The sequence below is a fragment of the Andrena cerasifolii genome, chromosome 8 (assembly GCF_050908995.1).
Source record: "Andrena cerasifolii isolate SP2316 chromosome 8, iyAndCera1_principal, whole genome shotgun sequence".
Classification (NCBI taxonomy): Eukaryota; Metazoa; Arthropoda; class Insecta; order Hymenoptera; family Andrenidae; genus Andrena; species Andrena cerasifolii.
The window spans coordinates 12092080-12111814 of NC_135125.1; the positions used below are offsets into that span (position 1 = coordinate 12092080).

At 50.1% G+C, this 19735-nt stretch overlaps 1 protein-coding gene across 1 annotated transcript in view; it reads left to right on the forward strand.

The window, feature by feature from the left end:
* The first annotated feature begins 5041 nt into the window (after positions 1 to 5041).
* Positions 5042 to 19735, forward strand: part of LOC143372140 (protein gustavus-like) — a 163761-nt gene continuing 149067 nt past the window's right edge. The window contains exon 1 of the mRNA XM_076818079.1: positions 5042 to 5541. The gene's annotated coding sequence lies outside the window, so the exon portion shown is untranslated. The remainder of the gene's footprint in view (positions 5542 to 19735) is intronic.

Below are 19735 nucleotides of genomic sequence, written 5' to 3' on the forward strand. Positions count from 1 at the left end.
GAAGAATACAGAGGGGGTGCAGGGCACCGCCGTTAAAAGAGGTTTATTTCGCTAATAAGGCCGGACTTGTGCTGTGCTTATTGAAACAATAAAGAATCACCCCCCTCGGCCCCGCGGGCGGAGGGATGGAAACCCTCAAGATGGCGTCCCTTCCTGGTCATGCCGTGGATATACCAGACGTACGTGCACTGGTTGCAGAGTGTCGGCTGATCAACTCCCGATGGATTTATCGCTACGATATTGTGGTTCGCCTCCTCTCCCCATCTTGCCTCCTGTCTCGGAGTTTTATCGTATCGTTTCTCGCCATCTGCTTTGAAACCACGTCGAAATCAAGGACGCCTTCGGTTTGATGACTCGCCAAACGATGTCTCGTTACAGAGGCTCGCTAGGACTGGCCGGCTTGGGAGCGTGTCTCGAAGAGATTTTCAAGCAACGGAGGAGGTCTTGATACATTCGGATCGTTCAAGCCCGTACGACCCAGTTTAACGACACGTAATTTGGGTTAGCGGTGGAAACGGTGGATTAGATTCGGTAGGTCGCAGGTACGCGGGTGCACGTCACAGAGTTTGCGGCACTCACGTCCCTAATATGCCGCGTTATCGCAAGATTTATCGGTTATCGGTTACGTGCACTTCCCTCCCGCGTGGCTCCGGCAGCTTCGCCTCCACTTTTTCTCGCCATTTTCGTCACCGATGGGGATCCTGCTGTAGACGTCTATTAGGCGGCTCTTTAACATCAAATATATTCCTTTGGGAGCGTTTAAAAAAAAAAAAAAACAAGCTCCCGGTATTAAACAGCGTCCTTTACCCCTGCGGGCGCGAGCAATTTTTCGCGTAATGAATTCTGAGAAACTACGAAGAGGTTCCGTGTAAAAAGCCGTCGAGGTCAATTTACAGACGATTTTTAACTCGGTCACGTCCGAGCGGTCGAAAGCATCGAGCTTTACGTCCTCGCCGAATCCTTCCTTATCGGTCCGACCGGCCGTAATGGTAAAAACTTCCCTTTTGTGGGGCGGAACGAGCGGTTTCGCGTAAACGAGTTCCGCCAGACGGGCACCGAACAGCGAGATACAGCGGAGGATGGTGTGTCTCGTTGAGAATCGATAGAGCTCCTGCCGACACTACCCCGCGAGACACGAATTCCCGGATTCCATGTCGCCACCCCTAAAAACCCCATCTACGAGAGAGACCGCTCGCCCTGCTCACCTCCCTCGATCCACCCCTTCGGTGCTCCTCGAGGCACCGCATTACCTCTGGACGAGAGGACCCCCGAGTATGGAAAGAGAGATCGACCGCGAGGAGAAGGAGTACCTCGCCGGAGAGTACAGGGGAGATAGGGAAAAGAGGCAGAGGAGGGAGAAGGAAAGGGCTGGAGAGAGCAGCGCGAGAGGGCCGAGCACAATGGACCGCCTCGGAGATTCGGAAACGTCGGGACTCGGGATTCTGAATGGGAGACGAATGAGGAGTCTGCTCCCCTGGTCGGATTGCAGGACAATGCATCCAGGAAAACGAATGTTAACGGTGACGATAACGCGGTTGGCCGTCGAGATATATCGTTCCTCGAGGCTTCTGACGGAGGACGATCGCCTCGCGGCGCTCTTCGATTAACTCCGTCGAAAGTAGGAAACTTGGTGTGATGCTAGGGCTTAGGAATTATTTATAAGGAGCTGATCTAGCGATATTGACAAACCGTCAGTTTCCTTGATCTCTGTTTCAGACACATCTGGTAGATTCTTCGGTGCCATTGTGCAGGAGGACGCATCACTGGAGGCTTTATCGAGAAGGGATGCTACCCCTCTCAGCCTTCTCGCTGCAGGTTCATCGTCGAGCTCGGCAAGCGAGGCTACTGGATAATAGGTTTGAACAAGTGTCATCGTTTGACCAAACGACTCCACCCACGAGTCTCCTCTACTTATCGCACGTTGCGTGGGAAGACCCCTCAGTTAATTCAATATACCTACGATTTATGATAGATAATTGCCCGTAATAACTGGGTCCACTGTCCGGTGTCGTCTCGATCGTGACGAATCGTCTCGTTATTGGCAGAGGAAGGGAAGGTTAGCCGGCGGGGATCTGCAATTATCTACTATTATGCGACACCGCGTGAAATATTAGAGGGTCGTAGAGGTTCCTGAATGTAAACGTAAGCAATAGTGTATAGCGCAACTGTTACGCTGAAACGATCCTATCGTTTCACGGACTTGGCGTAGGAGTTGTTTCGATGACGATATCTATCGGTTAGGTATCGAACATCGTATAGCTGCCCCGCCTTCGTGAGCTGACGTCCCTGAAATTCATGATCCGCGATTCAAGGTGGTTCTCCACCCCCTCGGGGTAGCCATAGGTCGCGATATTATAGGGCGAAAACGGTAAATGGCCCTAATAATGCGAAATCTCGGTAGCCATAAATACGAGCGGACGATATCTGGCTGGTGATCTCGGTGGCATGTCCAGGAGTTGCGTTGCCGTGTCTCGCGGCGTTGATACCGGCTGCCCCACACGGTACTCACGTGAGTATCGGGGGTACTGGAAGTACTCACGTCAAGTATGTGCACGGCTTATCATACCTCTCGCGACCAGTATATGGTCTTCCTGCTCTTTATGCGAATACGTGTCGGACTCGCGATGTGCGTCGCTCGTTTTCGATGAAAATACGGCTAGGTTTCGCCGAGGGGACGAGCCGGGACCGATTCTTTGATCTTTTCGCCCGGGTCTTTGGCTCCGTACTACGCACTGTGCGAGCAATTCGAGAATCGCCCGGAGAACAAAGACGAAGCAACGCTCGTTTTATGCCCGCTGGCTTTAGTGCAGAACCAATTCTTGAACGCGAGGAGGAAGTCGAGTCGAACTTGTAAACATGTCGCTCAAAGCCAGCCGTGTCACGGCCTGCTTCCAGCGCGGTTGCTCGCATTTCCATTCATTGTTATTCCATAATCTGTGATGAAACACGAGGCTGTCCGTGTCGCGCGGACGATGAAAAACGAACGTATTAACGCGGCCTAAGGGGTCGAATAGATCGATGAACGGAAGGAAAGCGTATACGTAGGGACACGATGCTATTAAGAACCGACGTGTACCCGCGCACGCATGAACAATCTTCTCGCGTCCATCGTGATCTTCGCGAAGATATTGTAATTGTTTTAACAATCGACATTAATAGGCATTCTCGGGCGACCCTGCATGCACCGTCAATTTATTCCGTCCTGCGCTTTCGCGGAATACTACGCTCGAGAAAATGATAGAGGCTCTTAATTATTCTAATTTTCCCGCCAATTAGGATTCGCTCCGCGGCTCCCGGTAGCCTGTGCTCCATTTTGCCGGCAATTTGCAGCCGATAGGTACCACTCGCCAGCCAGTATTCCTGGTTCGTTTCGATGTGCTTCGAATTCGTCAGCTGCTACGTCTTATAAATCGTACAACGCGATACGGCAAAGAACGATGTTAAACACGACGTTATTTACGAGTGGTTCGGCAGTATTCCTCTTCGTGAGAGACGGTCGGGCCGTGCGTGTCAGGGCAATTCTTTCCGCGGCCGAGGCAAAAATACGTTCGTGGGTTCTTTTATACACCCCTCCTTCGAAGACAATCTCGATGTCTCCGGTCGCGATGTGGCGTGTCGTGGTGGACATCACTCGGGGGCAGGGGGCTGTAAAGCGGGTGGGCGGGAGGGGGGGTTAGGTAAGAGAGCCTCGAAAGGGTGTAGCGTGTCCGGTATCTCGCCCTGGGATCGCAAGAGACATTTCGTCCCCCCAAGAAGTCAGTTCAGCTCCCACAAATGACCATCGCCACCGTCTCGTAACCTCGGCACGAAGCTACCCCTCTTTTACCATCAACCCCCGTCGCTTTCGTATCTTTTGGCCGCGCGCGCCTTGTGCAACGTTCGCGCAGATGAAACGATAAACGAATTTATTGTGCTCGAATGAACGAAAACGAGTGTCCCTAGTGGGGTGGAACGTCGTCTCCGATTTACGGGGTAAAAAAAGCGCAATTATTCCGTTACCGTTGCTTCAGCCGGTGCAGAGTACAGGGTTTCTTTCTTCTTCTTTTTTTTAAGGAAACGTCCATGTTAATCGCTCGGAGGCACGGTTGAAGTTGTTATGTCTAACGGGAGCAGCGAGGTTCTCCGGTTCGATTATGTCTCGATACGCAAACACCAATGACAAACACATGACCTGTATCGCCTCGTTTACAGACCAGCCACTGTTAAATCGTGCTACCTCGGCAGAAGTTTGACGTTCCATCTACTCCCGCTTCGATTGAAAGCTAAATATTTACCCGATATCTCCGTGCACTCTTTTTTTTACCGATCGTTGTTGCCGCAACACGTATTATATAACGAAACACGGGGTGACTTCGATTCAGATAATACCGTGACTCACATTTGACTTCGTAATCTAAGGAATTGCTGCTACAGTTGTACCGCTGAATCGTGTTCCCTTTTATTAATCACAAAAAATACTTGTGTACTATTCTCATCTAAAGTGAATCAGAAAATGCCATCTGTTGCACATGTCGCGCATCAAACAAGAATTCTTCATAAAAAAAAAAAATAGAAATACATATAACATTCCACTGTCTAACTTTTAATATAATATATAATACAAGCTCTCTTCTTCAATCTTGCTTTAATTAAACAATCATCGCGTTATTGTAAACGCGCCATTGTTACATATCGACCAACGATAACAATTCAAAACCAGAAAGCATATCGTTCAGGGTAAGTTCGCAGCTATCGATACTCGCAGTGACTAACAACCGATTATAGCAAACGCTGCAAAAGAACGACTTTCATGAGAGCACTCCTCCAAAAGTAACTATATACTTATAATTCAATAGCGAAGAATATCCAGCAATATTTATCATATTGCCACTATAAAACATTAATAAAGAATTACGTGCATCGATTTATTCGTAAAATTGTAGGATGATACCGACGCGTGTGGGAAACGCGGCCTGGTGTCGCCATCTAGCAGCGAGAGTTTGATTTTACCGCGTATCGGCCGTCGAGCAGGGATACCAACGAGACGCGCGCATCCACGGCAGACTGTACGCGTAGTCGCGTCGTAAACAAGGGCTCTTGGCTTTCTCGGTGGTTTTTCCGCAGTTTGTTGGTGAAGCCGCGGGTTATTCGCGTGTTTTCCGCGGCATCACGGCCACGGTTCCTCGCCGCGTCGAGACGCAACGACGCCCGAGGTCGAGGCGAACCGTTAACGCGACTTTTCCGGACGTTCTCGCGGTAGTGGTGAGTGTGCTGGTTAGCAAGCGTTGCTCGAGTGCAGTAGGGCTGCCATTTTCCGTGTGTTGCGGTGTACGAGAGCGAGAGAGACAGACCGACGTGCATCGAAGGGGACAGCATAGGTCTAGAACACACGGATTTTCGTGGTCGGAAACGACGCGAACAGGGGCCCTCGTGCGGTTTTAATTCATCCCGGGACACTGAGCCGTCGCCTTTTACCGTGCACGCAGTAAAGTGACCAGACGAAGGTGGAAGGGCGAATCGCGGGAGCGCGCGTGCGAAACTGGACCGACTCCGACGATCAAGGTTAGTTCCTAGCCGCGTTTCCATTTTCTTCTCGCGGATGTCCTCTTTAACAGGAACGAGCACGATCGCGTCTCCGCGCCTTGTCCACTGGCTGCTAGGCGCGTCTTTCGATTGTCACCGTCCAAAGACACCGATAACGATTCGCTCTTGGCGTCGCTCTATCGAGACCACCGATCAGCTGACTTTTTTCTCTCGCGTCGCCACCGCGTGCGTCTCGCGTAACAACGGTTATATATGTATACATTCTTACGACGGAATAGTTGCTTGTTAAAGATACGGCATTGCGTGGGCAGTACTATCGTTCCTGGGAATACTAACTACTCCCATTGTCTTTCAAAAGTATAAGAAATGCATTTCAATGAAACGCTCGTGACGCAGTTTCTCGTTCCTGATAAAACTGGGTGCTTCTGAAATCGTATTAATATTACTCGATTGGCGAAATCGGTTCTCGAATTTTCTGGTTAAGCACGAGTGGTCGATATCATTCGGTGCATTGTTTTCGTTGCCTGTTCGTGGTGGTCGTTATCATCGCCCGATTGCTTCGTTTTTTTTTTGTTGTTCGCTGAGACGTTCTTTACGATTCGCGATAACCTCGTTACGGACACAGTCATTGGGTTAGCGCAAAATTGATGAAAACGTGCGATTTTTCTTCGTTCGTGCTTCAAAGGAATGCATCAATTCCCCTTGAGATTTCTTCTAAGCTTCGTATTCCAGTTGATTAAGTTTTTCTACCTTCCGTACATTCAGCAATGCAAATTGCTTTTTTACTAGCTGCATTTGCATTTCTTCGATGCACTGGCGTACAACAGCCCGCGTTCGAAGCCACCGTCTCGGTTCATGTTCGGAGTTCGGAGAGATAAACGCCTGGCTATTAGGACACAGAATTCCCAGTGTCGAAATGTCATTAAATGTCGTTAAACTAATTTCTAAACGCGGACAAGGATTCTTGCGCGCTTTCCGCCATCAGCTGGCGATCGTAAAGTCTCCTAGCTGGTGTTTCGCGTTCGTCGAGGAACGAGGAACGGCGAGCGTTGTTTTCCTTTTTGTCAGCTCGGTGGATAAAGATTTTACGACCTTTTGAATTCCCCGGAGATTGGTCTGGCGCTCTGCGCGTCGCGATAAGCTTGTTCACGGTAGAATTTCGCCGGGCGGAGGGGAAGCGGGGCGGCCGGCCGACCCGGAAGCTCGATCACAATGCAGAAAAGCAATCAGATATCAATTTCACCCCGGGGTTGGGGGGGTATCGTCGCAGCGACAGAGCAGGCCGAGCGGGACGCCGATCATTTTCCAATTTACACGGAACGGTTTCAATTATGGAAGCGATCTTGAAACATCACGTACGTGTAACGAGGAAAAAAGAGACCGCCCGAGCGTGCACGTTTGCCGCGTTATATCGCGTCGATGTTATGGCAGCTGAGGCTGCTCTGTGTTTAAGCAATTAACCTGCGATATAACCGTGAAACAGTGTCCGCCGTGTAATCGCCCGTTTCGCAACAGTCCTTCTATCTGGTAGAGCGCGGGAACGAGCCATAAACAACCGTTAAAACAGAATTCTGCTGCGCTCTTTCTCCTCCCCACATCTTTGCGCTCCTGCAAACGGCTAACGTTTTCCGGCAGGGGCCAAGAGAGAGCTCCAATTTTTCCCGCTATTACGTTCACCTTTGCCGCGCACGATTTCTAGCCTTTCTCGTCGTGGAATCGATGGTTCGCGTGTAACGAGAAATGGTAATCGTATTATTACCAGCGTACACCCGGTGTTTCGCTATTACTCGGCCTGACGGTCGCCTTATACGAGGGTTTCACGTTAATCGCCGTGTAGCCGCGTGTCTTGTTCCAATAGTCGTTGCCACTTCCTGATTCACGGCTTCCTGCTGGAGCTGGATTTACCTATTGTACAGGCTGCGCCTCTTTTGTTGCTCTCGTTAACGCGGCTGCCGAGGAATGGGTGGCAGAAGGTTTCTACCGCAACAACCTCGGAGGTCTTTCGATTAAACAGCGCTGTTTGGCCTTGGTAATTAGAAATCGAATTGTGACGGTGGGTATCGCGTCGAGAGTTTCGTTTTCTCTACATTCGTTAGTTCATCCTCTCGCTCCTTCTCTCGCACCTTCCTCGTATCGCGTGCAATATCCCTCGCTAAACTTCTTCATCTACTTTCGGTAAAACACTCAGCATCTCTGGCACGATTGCTCTCTAGAAAATGATCCCCGCGTTTCCCGCACGCGGTTCCCTGATAGTCGACCATCGGTTCCGCGGGAAAAGTGGCCGCTCCTCCGAGAAAGCACATGCGGTGGTGGTAACGCGAAAAGTTATTTTAAAGTTAGTTGAACGTAACGCGGAACGGCGGTTACCTACCGCAGTTGCCTCCGCGGAGGAAGGCGGGTAGGTTTTTCTAATTTAGCCAGGCAACGGGGAAACTGAATTGCGGTTCCATCGCTCGATGCCTCGGGAGCTCGGGCTAACGTTGTTCGGAATAGGCGGCGCGCAACGTAACTCGCCGGGGGTGTAATGCAACTTGGATCTCTCCCAAAGCTAAGCAGCTCTTGGTCGTGCGCGCGTTACGTATAACTTGCGATTTAAAACTCGTAAGGCGGCGTTCACGGCGCGTTTACGAGTCCCTTAGCCGCGGCTCTGTTCACCCTTCCCCCGTGGAAACTTTGAACACGAAAGGCGGTGCTTTGGCTTTAAGCATCCTTCGGGGATAACGACCTATAGTAAACAAAGCAGCCCGGCTTCCTCCAGGCTCCATTACTTATCACCGACCCTTCGTGTCTCCGACAGCGACGTTCCCCGTGGCTTCAGCGAATCTCTTTTACAAACGAAGCACATTTAGCCGCCTCTCCCACCGCTCGAACGCTGCAATTTCAATGCAATCTTGATACAATCTTCGCTTTGTCGCCTCCGTTGATTCCCCTGTAATACGACTCGTCATTGAATTCCAAAAGTCGCCTCCTCCGCGATCCTGTTATATTTCCCGACGGCGCGTTTCGTTCGTTAGCTAATTATTACATTGTTTCGCCGTCGCGACGAAAACCCTCCTCGGATCGGTGCCCCGGCTGCCACCCACACACCGCGCGCTATCGTCTGTTCTGACAGAGGCCAACAGTATCACAGGCCGTGTCTGCAAACGTCCCCTTGCTCGCTGGCGCGCGAGTGTTTGCCTCCCGCGTCTGTGTGACCCGCGGAGGCAACGGGTCAATGGCTTCGCGGCTGTCACACGGAGCGGATAAGAATCGAACGTGAACTTTGGGGGAAACTTCGTCACGTGACGTAGACGCCCCCGCACTCTGTCGTTCCTGAAATTCAAAACTCCGTGGCCTGTTAGTTCGGTATTCGCGAGCTGGAGGAACTTCCGTCCTCCGCTCCTCGCCTCTCCTCCGGCCTGTCGCCCAAGTGCATCAAACTTTTCGAGAGATCGAAGCAGTTTCGTAGACAGCAATTACGCGCTTAGCGAACGCGCGTCCGCGCGGAAGCGGGCCGAGAGCCTCTCGGAATTTTCCCTGTAACACGCGGAAGACGGCAGAAAATCGTGAAAATCAGATGTGCCCCGAGGCAATCGATTCCAGCCTGGAGTAATTCACTGCAGCCTTTCCGCTCAGAATACACGTGTACGTACGGCGAGAATTTGTACGAGATGCATTCCTCGCACAGGGTCGTATCGATCTTCCGGTTCTCCTTACTTTTCATCTCTCACGGTGTAGCTCGCGCGGAACTTCGCGGCAAGATTTCTCACGTATCATTAGGTTCCACGGCGCGGCGATAAAATGATAAACCTTTGCTCCGTCATGCATTAGCCTGCCTACTTCGCCCGGATAATGCACGACCGCGTTGCCTTCGGGTCGTCGTTGGTATCTAACGAAGACATCGAACCGACCTATTACCCGGCGGCCTCTGAAAATGGGGGAATTACCCTTTTCAGAGATAACGGGCTCACGCGTGTCGTTAGTCGTCCACCGTTTTCACAGGCTTCTCCCGGTGCTCGAATAAATTTAATCGTCTTCTTCAATCTCCCGCGCGGATTCGTACATTTTTCCCCCGGGGATTAACGTTTCGCCGGGAACCCGGCAATGGTAATTTAATTGGAGGGACGACGGTTCAGGATATCCTAGGGAATGGTAAGAATTTCAACTTGGACGGTGCAACGTAGCGGGTGAGTTTAAATTCACATTCAAGCTTCTCTGTTTGTTAATCAGTTTTGAGTATTTACTGGGAGACACGAGGATATCCAAGATCCACTTTGTCACATGCTTGTCTGATCTCGAATGGACCTGTGGCACAGGTCGTTGAACTCTTGAAGGCAGTCCACAGGGTGCATGAGGCGAAGGGCATGGAATTCCATGCGAAGGGACTAAGTATCACGTTTGCCCTCAAACTATGCGGATAATCGCTTGGTCCACTTTACGAGGATCGTCCTGCAGGGCGGAAAAATGGTCCGAATGGGGGTGCCTCGTGTTTCGTAATCCTCTGTCTGCAGGAAGGAGCAGGAGCGACGCCGAAAACGAGTAGCACTTGGTACAAAGGCAGCGTCACTGAAAATGGCGTTTCCTTCTTCGGGCGAATGGATTTCTCGCCGAGTGGAAGCGACGCGTGGCCACTCCACGTGCATGTGTGTGCATAGATGCACTGGCCTCGTTCGAAAGGCTGCACCCGTGATGGCCAGGCGCGAACGAGTTTCGATGGGCCGGTGTTAAATGCGTTTTCGATAGCATGGTACCTTCGCCAGAGTTGTTCCACCGTCGATTCATCGGAAACGTCCTCCGGCAGACGTACGAAGGCTTGCTTCGTTTCGAGGCTCGTCGAATACTTTCCATTTCCTTTTCTGTTACCACGAAATCTCGCCCTTCCGTTTCCTATTTCTTAATCGAGTTTGTACACGGTTTAGTAGAACCATTCTGCTTCTATTCGTGAAACAGCCTGTACAATTTCCATCGTTACTTCCTCCACCCTTGGCATTCTTCTTTTTTCTCGCACGGCACATTTCGCTGGACGAGTTGCCGCTTTTCCGCGTGAAAATTCACGAGAGCCACGCTCGTCGCCGGCGTTTAACCCAATTGCCTTGACCAACATACGTGTATCTGGCGTTACGCAAGTGCAGCGAGAAACAGTCGGCGACAAGTGCACGTGAAGGTATTGGCAGAAGCTGAAAGAACGATTTTCTGACTCCTCGTTACCTTCCAGCCTCCCTGTTCGCTAATATCCTCTTCTCTATGTGGCACTTATTTACTCGTGGTAAATTTTTTTTCTCAAGATTTTCGTCGGGGCAGCCTGCACAATAGTTCCAAATAATTAAAAAAAAATCCCTGTAAAGTTTGAGCTCGATCGGATAACGGGAAAGGGTACCTCTGGGCCCTTAAACATTTAAATCATTATTTAACAGCTCGCGAAGACGATTTTATATAATATCCTCCAAATTGTTGATTACATAAAAAAATGTGTCAAATAAAAGTTGTAGATCCGGACAAGGAGCATCTTTCATGTTGTATTACTTTTTCTCGTGTGACAATCGGTTTTCGAAAAAAGCCCAGAGGTACCCTTTCCCGTTATCCGATCGAGCTCAAACTTTACACGGATTTTGTTTTTAATTATTTCGACCTATTCTGGAGGATGCCCCGAAGGAAATTCAAAAGTCGAAAATAAGAGCCACCCTAATGGGCATTCATATATCCCTTGGATCTTGGCAGTCGACAATTCCCAGCCTGCGTACACTCGTTTCCCTTTCTTCCCCTCATTGCTTCACTTTGTTCGCCGGCTCGACCTCAGAAAGCAATGTTACGAAACGCCTGGCGAGACGTATACGTGCAATTATCTCCGTGAAATATTCATAGGGAACTGCTGGGCGATAGCTGTGCGTGTGTCAGCCATAGGGAAAAAGTTAACGTGCCATTGGACACGTTAACGACTATCGGCCGCGTTTATCCGTTCGTCTTCGTTACACCGCCGCTTTTCATATCGCGGCATTAAGGCGATACGTTGCCTCGATTCAGTTAACTGCGTTCTACCTGGCTTTACGACACCGTAATTTTTTAATTCCCCTAGCTTTACGACGCCGATTGTAAACGCGTGATTGAAGAGGCGCGCCGCGTGCGCGTTACAAAACGTCGCGCGATCTGTACTTTAACTAGCCGATGTCGAGGATCACGGGTTTTCGCGAACCACAGGGGAACGTCGCTGCTTGGGAAACAGCACAGTCGCCATTAGAATACCGGTGACGTTCGCGCGCAGAATGCGCGATAGCGATGCATGGAATTCATCGATTTATATCTATTCTCCCATTTATCGCCCGCCTGGAAAGTTGTGCCTGCGCGTGTCTCGGCGCCCGCGGTTTCTCACGGTGCACGATTCCCTCGCGTTTCAATGTTTCGTAAAATACTGAACTGTCGAGGTAGCCCGAGAGTGAAAGAGGAAGGATACTTCTACGGCTCGGAGGCCCGCACGACGTCGATTAGTTAATTATCTAGTAACGGCGACGTTTACGATATCGTTAGTAGCCGCGGAAGGTTTATGGGCACGCGTGGCGGTCGTGACTGTCGCTCTTTCTTAATTAAATCCCAAAATGCCAGCCGGGGGGAGGTGCCATCGCGTAATCTCCGTCGATCGTATCGAACCCCCAATGTTTCCCCGTTGCTTCGAAAGTAGGGCGCGTGTGTTATTCACACGTTTCGCCCTATCAATCGAGGACCGCGATCGATCCCGTAGAAAAGTCCGCGTCTATCACGTCTAGCGACTTGCTCCTGTCACTGGCGCCGGAGCAGACACGCTGTGTATCCAGCAACGAAAGCGATCGGTATCGTGGCTCGCGGTAGGCGGCTTGATTAAATACACGGAGACGCGTAACCCATTAGCGTTCCATTTCGAGCCCCCCCGGCCGTACGAAATCGTACGAAAGCCGCGTATATTTATTTAGCGTTGCTCCACCGTGCGGCAGCATGTGCGGTGTCGAAATGTCACGCGTGCCGCGTTTACGTATCGCCGTATTAACCGCCCGCATTGCTTTTGATCCGACGTCTAAAACAGAGGGAAAGAGAAAACGCCGAGGCATATCGAAGGCGAGAGAGCGGACGCAGGAAAGAAACTTGTCAGCATCAATGCCGAGGCACACAATGTTATCGACCACAGGAGTGGCCGATACCGCGACCCGTCTGTCCGACCCGTTTTTTACCGGCCGCATCGTGTCGCCGTGTTTTATCGAATGTTGTTTCCCTGGATAGAGTGTACAGCCCGGCCAACCCAAGCTGTTTGCCACTTTCGGGCAATTCGAGCCTGGGAATCTGAACTTGAAAAATGGCCCGGATCGTCCCTTGCCCTGCTCGAATTCCAACCGTACAGCGCGTTTCTATCCGTTCCCGTAGTTCGTTCGGTTCGATCGCCTCGTTCCTCGAATCGCACCAGTGACCGGGTCCTGTACTTCGTTTTTCGACCGAGTCTTCCTTCCCGGGGAAATATCTTCCCTCATTAGCGAGCTGCCAGCCGATCGAGCGGAAGAAATGTTCAAGGATCGACAACCCTCCCTCCCTTCTTCGCCGGTGCTCGCGACTTTATATAGGAATAAGTAAAGGAGGTCGATTTTCGTTCGATAAAGATGTAGTTCGAGGCTAGAAAGTTGTAATTAGAGTTGCGCGGCGCAGTTACGCGACCCGAGCTATTTATGCCCGTTCCTTCGGTTAATTCTAAATAAAATACGAGAGACTGTTGCACTCCGAGGATCTTGTGTTCCGTTCGCCCGGAACAGAGCGTATTATTAGAGAAGTTATCGAGTGTAGCGGCGTGGTTCTCTACGTAGCGCTCTCTCATGAAATATAAATTCCAGATGGTGTTATTTCTGCGGAACGCTTCTTCGTTACAGAGTATTGTCATTTTCTTCGTAACACGGTTCAACGAACTCTTCTGATGGCAGCTTATAACCCGGCACAACGACGTGTCCGTTCCCGACGCGATCCAGATACGTGTTCTTGAATGCAGAAAGCAGTGCATTGGTCGTCGGGCCGGTTGACTTTCTATGTGCATGCCATTTCTAGCTGTATCGATTCATTCTCACCTTCCTCAGGCCGAATTACGCTATCGAAGAGCACGAATTTAGATTGACCCGCTTTGAAATTAATCGATATCGAGACTACGGCCGGCCTGGCCAGGACTCGCCACTGCACGAGCTCAAGCCAGATTCAATGAAATACGCTTCAACATTTTTTTATGCAAATACCTGCGGCAATTGGTAGCGACGATACGCTATTGTTTCATCGTCGCAGCCGTGTGTTAATTTACGGGCAATAATCTTTCAGTTTATTGCTCTTCCGCGATGAGTGATCACGCGTGTGCAAATGATCCACTTTTAACGGTGTCGGAAGGCATGGTGGATATAGGCGCTAGTTTTCTCTAGAAGTCTAGAGTAACCAGAGAGTTCTTGTTATTGCGGGGGGATGCGGGAAAGGGAGGCTGCACTCGTCTATATACACGGTTGTCTGAATAGTTGTCTCCGGTTACTACAATTTGCTACACACCTCCCGAACGTTTAACGGTTCCCCGAGTTTGGCCAAGCATCTACGAAAATACCTGACAGTCTACGAAGTTTCGAAATCGCCTCGAGGACTCCGGCTCCCCATGTTCTGCGCGTGGCTCGAGGGATCGATGGATCGGCCGCGATGCAAGTCAATTTTAATCGAGGCTTCTATCTCTATTTCCGTTCCGCCCCGCTGCATCGAACGAGAATTCGCGGATTGGAAAGTTCGCGAAACAAATTGATAGCTGATCCATCGAATCCCGGGGAAGAACTTTATGAACGAAATTGATGAGCCACGAGACCGATGAAAAGCTTCTGCGAAAGCCTCGACCGGCGCTCCTCTCGATCCCGTGGAATTATGAATCAAAACGCTATCGCGAAGCGAAAACGAATTTCGCACAAATCGGGGGCAATTAACCCCCCGCCCGAGCGTTTGTTCGTTGAATCGACGGAACGAAAGCACACTGCGCGCCACCGTTTTAATCCCGTCGCATCGATCGGTCAGTCGGTCGTCGTCATCAGCGCGCCAATTTTGCGCCGCGCGGTGAACGCAATTAGAATAAACGCTCGTTAATGTTCCGGCAGCTCCGCCGACAGGGTTGGCTGAGCTGCGTGCAAACTTAAACCGGTTCGGAAAATCTCTACGCGTCCACGCGAAAAGGTCTCCAGACGCTGGGAACGATACAATTTCTGTTATGAACCGCTGAAACCGTTCTCCGCGAGCTCCTTCCCGCGGCCTTTTCCGCCATAAATGTTCCAACGAATCGAGCGCCAGCGGAGGGGTCGCGATTAAATTTACTTTCGATCGATACACCGTTATTCTTCCTTTTTTTTTCGTGCGCCTCCCCCTGCACCACGTCACCGGCAAATATTCGGTAAATCAGAAACAGAGATGCTGTATATCGAAATTCGTTCGATTGCCGCTGACGCGAGTATATATCTTCCCGTGCGTTTTCGTAAATTTTTCGCGGCCTCGCCGCCGCCCGTGGTCGAAAAAGCCGGGCCGGGGAGGAAAGCTTTACGAGCGGCCATTATTTCGCGAACTTTCGATCATAAATGTTGTTCATCGGCCGCGTGGAAAACAGAAAAGTCAAAGGTTGGTAGTCAATCGATTCTGATGTATTATCGAACGGGCTACTGGCGATCTCTCACGATCGTAAAGCAGTCAAGTACGGCCCCCATGATAGCGGGTATGTACTAGTCATCTCAGTGAATGCAGCATTAATTTTCATCGCCGCGAGACCTTGGCTGCCTCCTACCTTTCTTTATCGTCCCACTGACGACAATATCGCGCGATATTGCCCCGTAAACCTTCAATTTTCCGCGGCCTTTTCCATTGTAAAATTCCCCAAAGCTGTCTACCGTCGGCGCGTAATGGACGCGTGGCAAGTGTGTTTGTGGAACACTTTCATTACGCTGGTAATGGAAATTATCACGGTTAATCCCATTTCCCTGGCGAGATAGAAATTGATGGTCGCCCCGCCAGTTAGCCAGGCATTTCTTCACCGCTTATTAGGAGGACACCTTTAAATTCAGCGGGCGCGAGCTTCGCTGGAAATCGAACGGCGCTTCTGTTAATGAACCCCAGGCACTCTTTGCGCAGGAATGTCGCGTCGCGGAGACGGTCGGCAACAAAAAAAAAAGGCAAAGATAAGGCGTGCCCTCTTACTTCGCCGAGAAGTGCCGTCAAAACAAGAACGAGACGTGATCTGGAAATAGAAAAATTCCCCGCGAATGTCTCGCGTAGGGCGGCTCTTATTTACTCTTGGAAAAAATGTTTTTCAAGATTTTCTTCGGCGCACCCTCCAGAATAGTTCCAAATAATTGAAAAAAAAATCCGTGTAAAGTTTGAGCTCGATCGGATAACGGGAAACGGTACCTCTGGGCCCTTAAACATTTAAATCATTATTTAACAGCTCGCGAAGTCGATTTTATGTAATATCCTCCAAGTTATTGATTAAATAAAAAATATATCAAACAAAAGTTGTAGATCTGGACAAGGAGTATCTGTTATGTTGTATTACTTTTTCTCGTGCGACAAACGTTTTCGAAAAAAAGTCCGAAAAGCTAAAAAAAACTTTTTTCTCTTCAATTTTGAAAGTTTAAGAACACTTCTTGTGTTTAAGAACTCCTTCTCTAGAATACTTTTTATTTATGAAGGCGAACAAAAAAAATGGAATTTTTATTTTCGAGGATTATTTTTTAAACATTTAAGGGGGGCATACATGTACCGAAATATGCGGAAAAAAATAATAAAAAAAAAATCTTATTTTCAGTGTTCGATATGTCGTGAATGGTTCCTGAAAAATTGGAACCGAAATTCGCAAAAATATCGTGTTCTAGAAGCATTTAAAATTAAACTTTCAAAATTCGAGGAAAAAAAGTTTTTTTTAGTTTTTCGGACTTTTTTCGAAAACCGTTTGTCGCACGAGAAAAAGTAATAGAACATAAGAGATGCTCTTTGTCCGGATCTACAACTTTTATTTGACACATTTTTTTATGTAATCAACAATTTGGAGTATATTATATAAAATCGACTTCGCGAGCTGTTAAATAATGATTTAAATGTTTAAGGGCCCGGAGGCACCCTTTCCCGTTATCCGATCGAGCTCAAACTTTACACGGATTTTTATTTAATTATCTGGAACTATTCTGGAGGGTGTCCCGAAGAAAATTCAAAAGTCGAAAATAAGAGCCACCCTAGTCTCGCCTGCTGCGCTGTCGCCGGGCCTGGAGCACGCGTGAAACTCGATGAACGTGCGCGTTAAGCCGCGCTCGAGACCCCTTTCGTAACGTTTCCTCTCCCGCTGACATTTGACGTATCCAGTATAAATAACGATTGTTGCGTCCAGTGCAAATAATCATTTAATAAATGCCACACGTCCGTACGCACCTGCGGCTTTGAAACTTGACATTTATTTCGCGCTGGTTTCACCGCCAGCTACCTGCCAGAGGAGGAAAACGATTGTTGGATGCGGTTCACCTGGTGAATTCGCGACGTAAATGTCACGTCTAATTGCTGGGCGCTTCATCATTTCGTATTCCAACCCGGTGGACGATCTATGTAAGATTTAAGATATGAAAAAATTCTGGTCAATCACCTGCGAAAGGTATTAGCGAAACGTCTTCCGATTTACTCCCCAAAGAATGCATATTACGGCAGGAATTTACAGGATCGAATAAAGTACAGCGCACGGTCCGTTGCGCTTCTTGTAAATAGAGGAAAGCGGGTGAGCGTAATTCTCGCGTACGTCCATGCGATTAAATTAATTGAATTCGTCGCTCGCGGCGGCTTCAGGTGTGACCGCGCGCCGCTTCGAAACTGGTCGGTTAGCCCGAGTTAACGGTGCACGCAAGGGCCAAGAACCTTCGGTCGTTGTATGCACCTGGAATACATATTGGCTCCCCGAGGCACGAGGCACGAGTCACTTGTTCCTAGGCAATATCCCTCTGCCTCCACCTGATTCTACCAGACGTGGCGCGACCTTCGTCAAAATCGACTGCGAGCCAAGCACTTTCCAAGCACTTCCACCCACGGTTTTGCCGGTCGGGGCACGATCGACGTCAGCGTGCACTCGCTTCGCAACGCGAACGAAAAACGGCTGGCCGCGCTCCCTGTTTAATCCCGCAATTGGAGCAGCCGGTGTACCATTTGCCTCTTTAATTCTGGATTACCAGGACACGCCGCGAGAAATTAACAGGGAGCTCGAGGTCCGTCCGCGGTGCCTGGGTTTTGTAATTTCGCGAGCCGGCTGCCTCCCGCTGCTCGCACATTCCTCCGCCCGGCATTGCCGCGTTTCTTTTTAGCCGCGAAACAGATATCTGTTCCCCGCGTCGGGTTGGCCATTATCGGCCGGCATTTCAACTTTTTCCTCGCGCTCCGCGTATCGATAACGCCGTGAAAGCAAAGCCTAGCTGCGCGGCGTGTCCGTTTCGAAAAAGTTCCTTTCGCCGACTGTTTGTTTTTCGAACTGGCACGAACGCCACCGGGAAATCGTTGCAGCGAGTCGATCGCGGTAAACGAGGCTACCGGGGACCGACTGACCCAATAACATTAATATCGGAGCTTCCATACTCCTGGCACGCGAGGAAATTTTCGATGCACTGGATACGGGCGTGTCGTGAAACCTACCTCGAGACGCAAGCATGCACGGCTTTTCCTTTATTCCCGAAATAGCTGCGCCGTCGACGGAGTCCTGCGCACAGGTGTGAGACCGTGTGTAAAACGTGCCCCGGGTATATTGAATTTGTATCGACAAACACCCATCGGCGATCGATCGACCCCAGAGGGGAAGTATCCTTCCTGCCAGGCGGATGAGACTCGAAGAAAAAACCTCGCCTTTCTTCGTCCCACGTTTCCGTCGATAAACCTATTAAAGAGAGTTTGATATACTATCGCATCCGTTATCCCGATGCCGTGTTATTCGAGCGTAGCTGTGCTCTCTTACCCAAACAGTTGTGTCTCCATACCACCTCGAGCTGCTGCGAGACTTCGTTTCCTTTAGCAAATATTTGCTGCTGGAACAAAGATTAGCTTTCCGATCGCGCGTTACAAACGCTGTAGGCTAGAGGACCCTGTATACAAATGTCCACAGAAGTCGCGACCCAAACAGCTCTTTCTAAGGTTACGTACCGGCGTGCTTGCGAATCGGTAACAGTCGGTGAGAACGGTGGAAAGGGAAAAGGCGCGGGGAGGGATGAAGCATTCGGTGGATGAAGAAGGATGGCGAATGTAACGAGCCCACGAGGAAGTTTCCACATTGCGGATGGAGGAGGCGCCTCAGGCGGCGCCTGCCTGCGAGTCAATCGGGCTCCGAGCGTAGCTTCGGCTACCACCGAATTCAGTTCACGGTGTAGCCTGCTGCTCCGTGCATCGCGGTATATCGCCTCCTTGCTTCGTGGTCAAGGTGGGCCCCGTTGTCACGTGGGTGATTCGCGCTCTTGCTCCAGTGGGAACAACCGTGTCCCACCGCGCCGAGGAAAACTCACACGCGCCATGCGTGGGCAAGCGTTCCTCGTTTTTCCAGCCTCGGGCCTCGCCGTGTCGTGACGTTCCTCTCTCATCGGTCGCGTGTGAACACGTCCGTGTGAGTTTCAATGGATGTTTAGTTCCTGTGTGGATCGAGACATTTCCCTCCACCAAGGACGGTATCCTTGATATTTTGCAAGAGGTTCCAGCCTTCCTCTGATAATTGCGTGGACGTCATTCATAGGGTGAGTGTTTTGTAGCGTGCGACCGGTGGACGAAGCGTCCCACTGTGCAGTGCTAAGTTTTTGAAAAAGTGTTATCGCTCTACTGACGTTCAACTTCCTCTCCTTGGTTTAGTCTTTCGAAACAGAATCCACCCTTGTAGGCATATTTTTCTGAACTTGCAATTTGGCGAGTGATCCGGCAGAAATGCTTGGAACAAATCAGCTCCGAACGAGGTCGCTAGGACAGAGAAAGAGCTTACTCACTTTGCTCTTGATTTTTCATCGCGTGTCCGTGCCATTCGAAACAATCCCGTGCAAAATGTCCCCCCTGGGGGAGCCTTCCTCCGTCCTTCGGAGTGTTAGGTGACTCGCGCCTGTTCTCCTTCGTGAATAATCATAGAGTTCGCAGAGCGCGAGTTCGGCCCCTCACCCCGGGGAATTTCACCCCGCCCGTGTTTCTTTGGCGACACAAAGGGATCCGTTCAGGAATTATTTCCCTCTACGTCCGT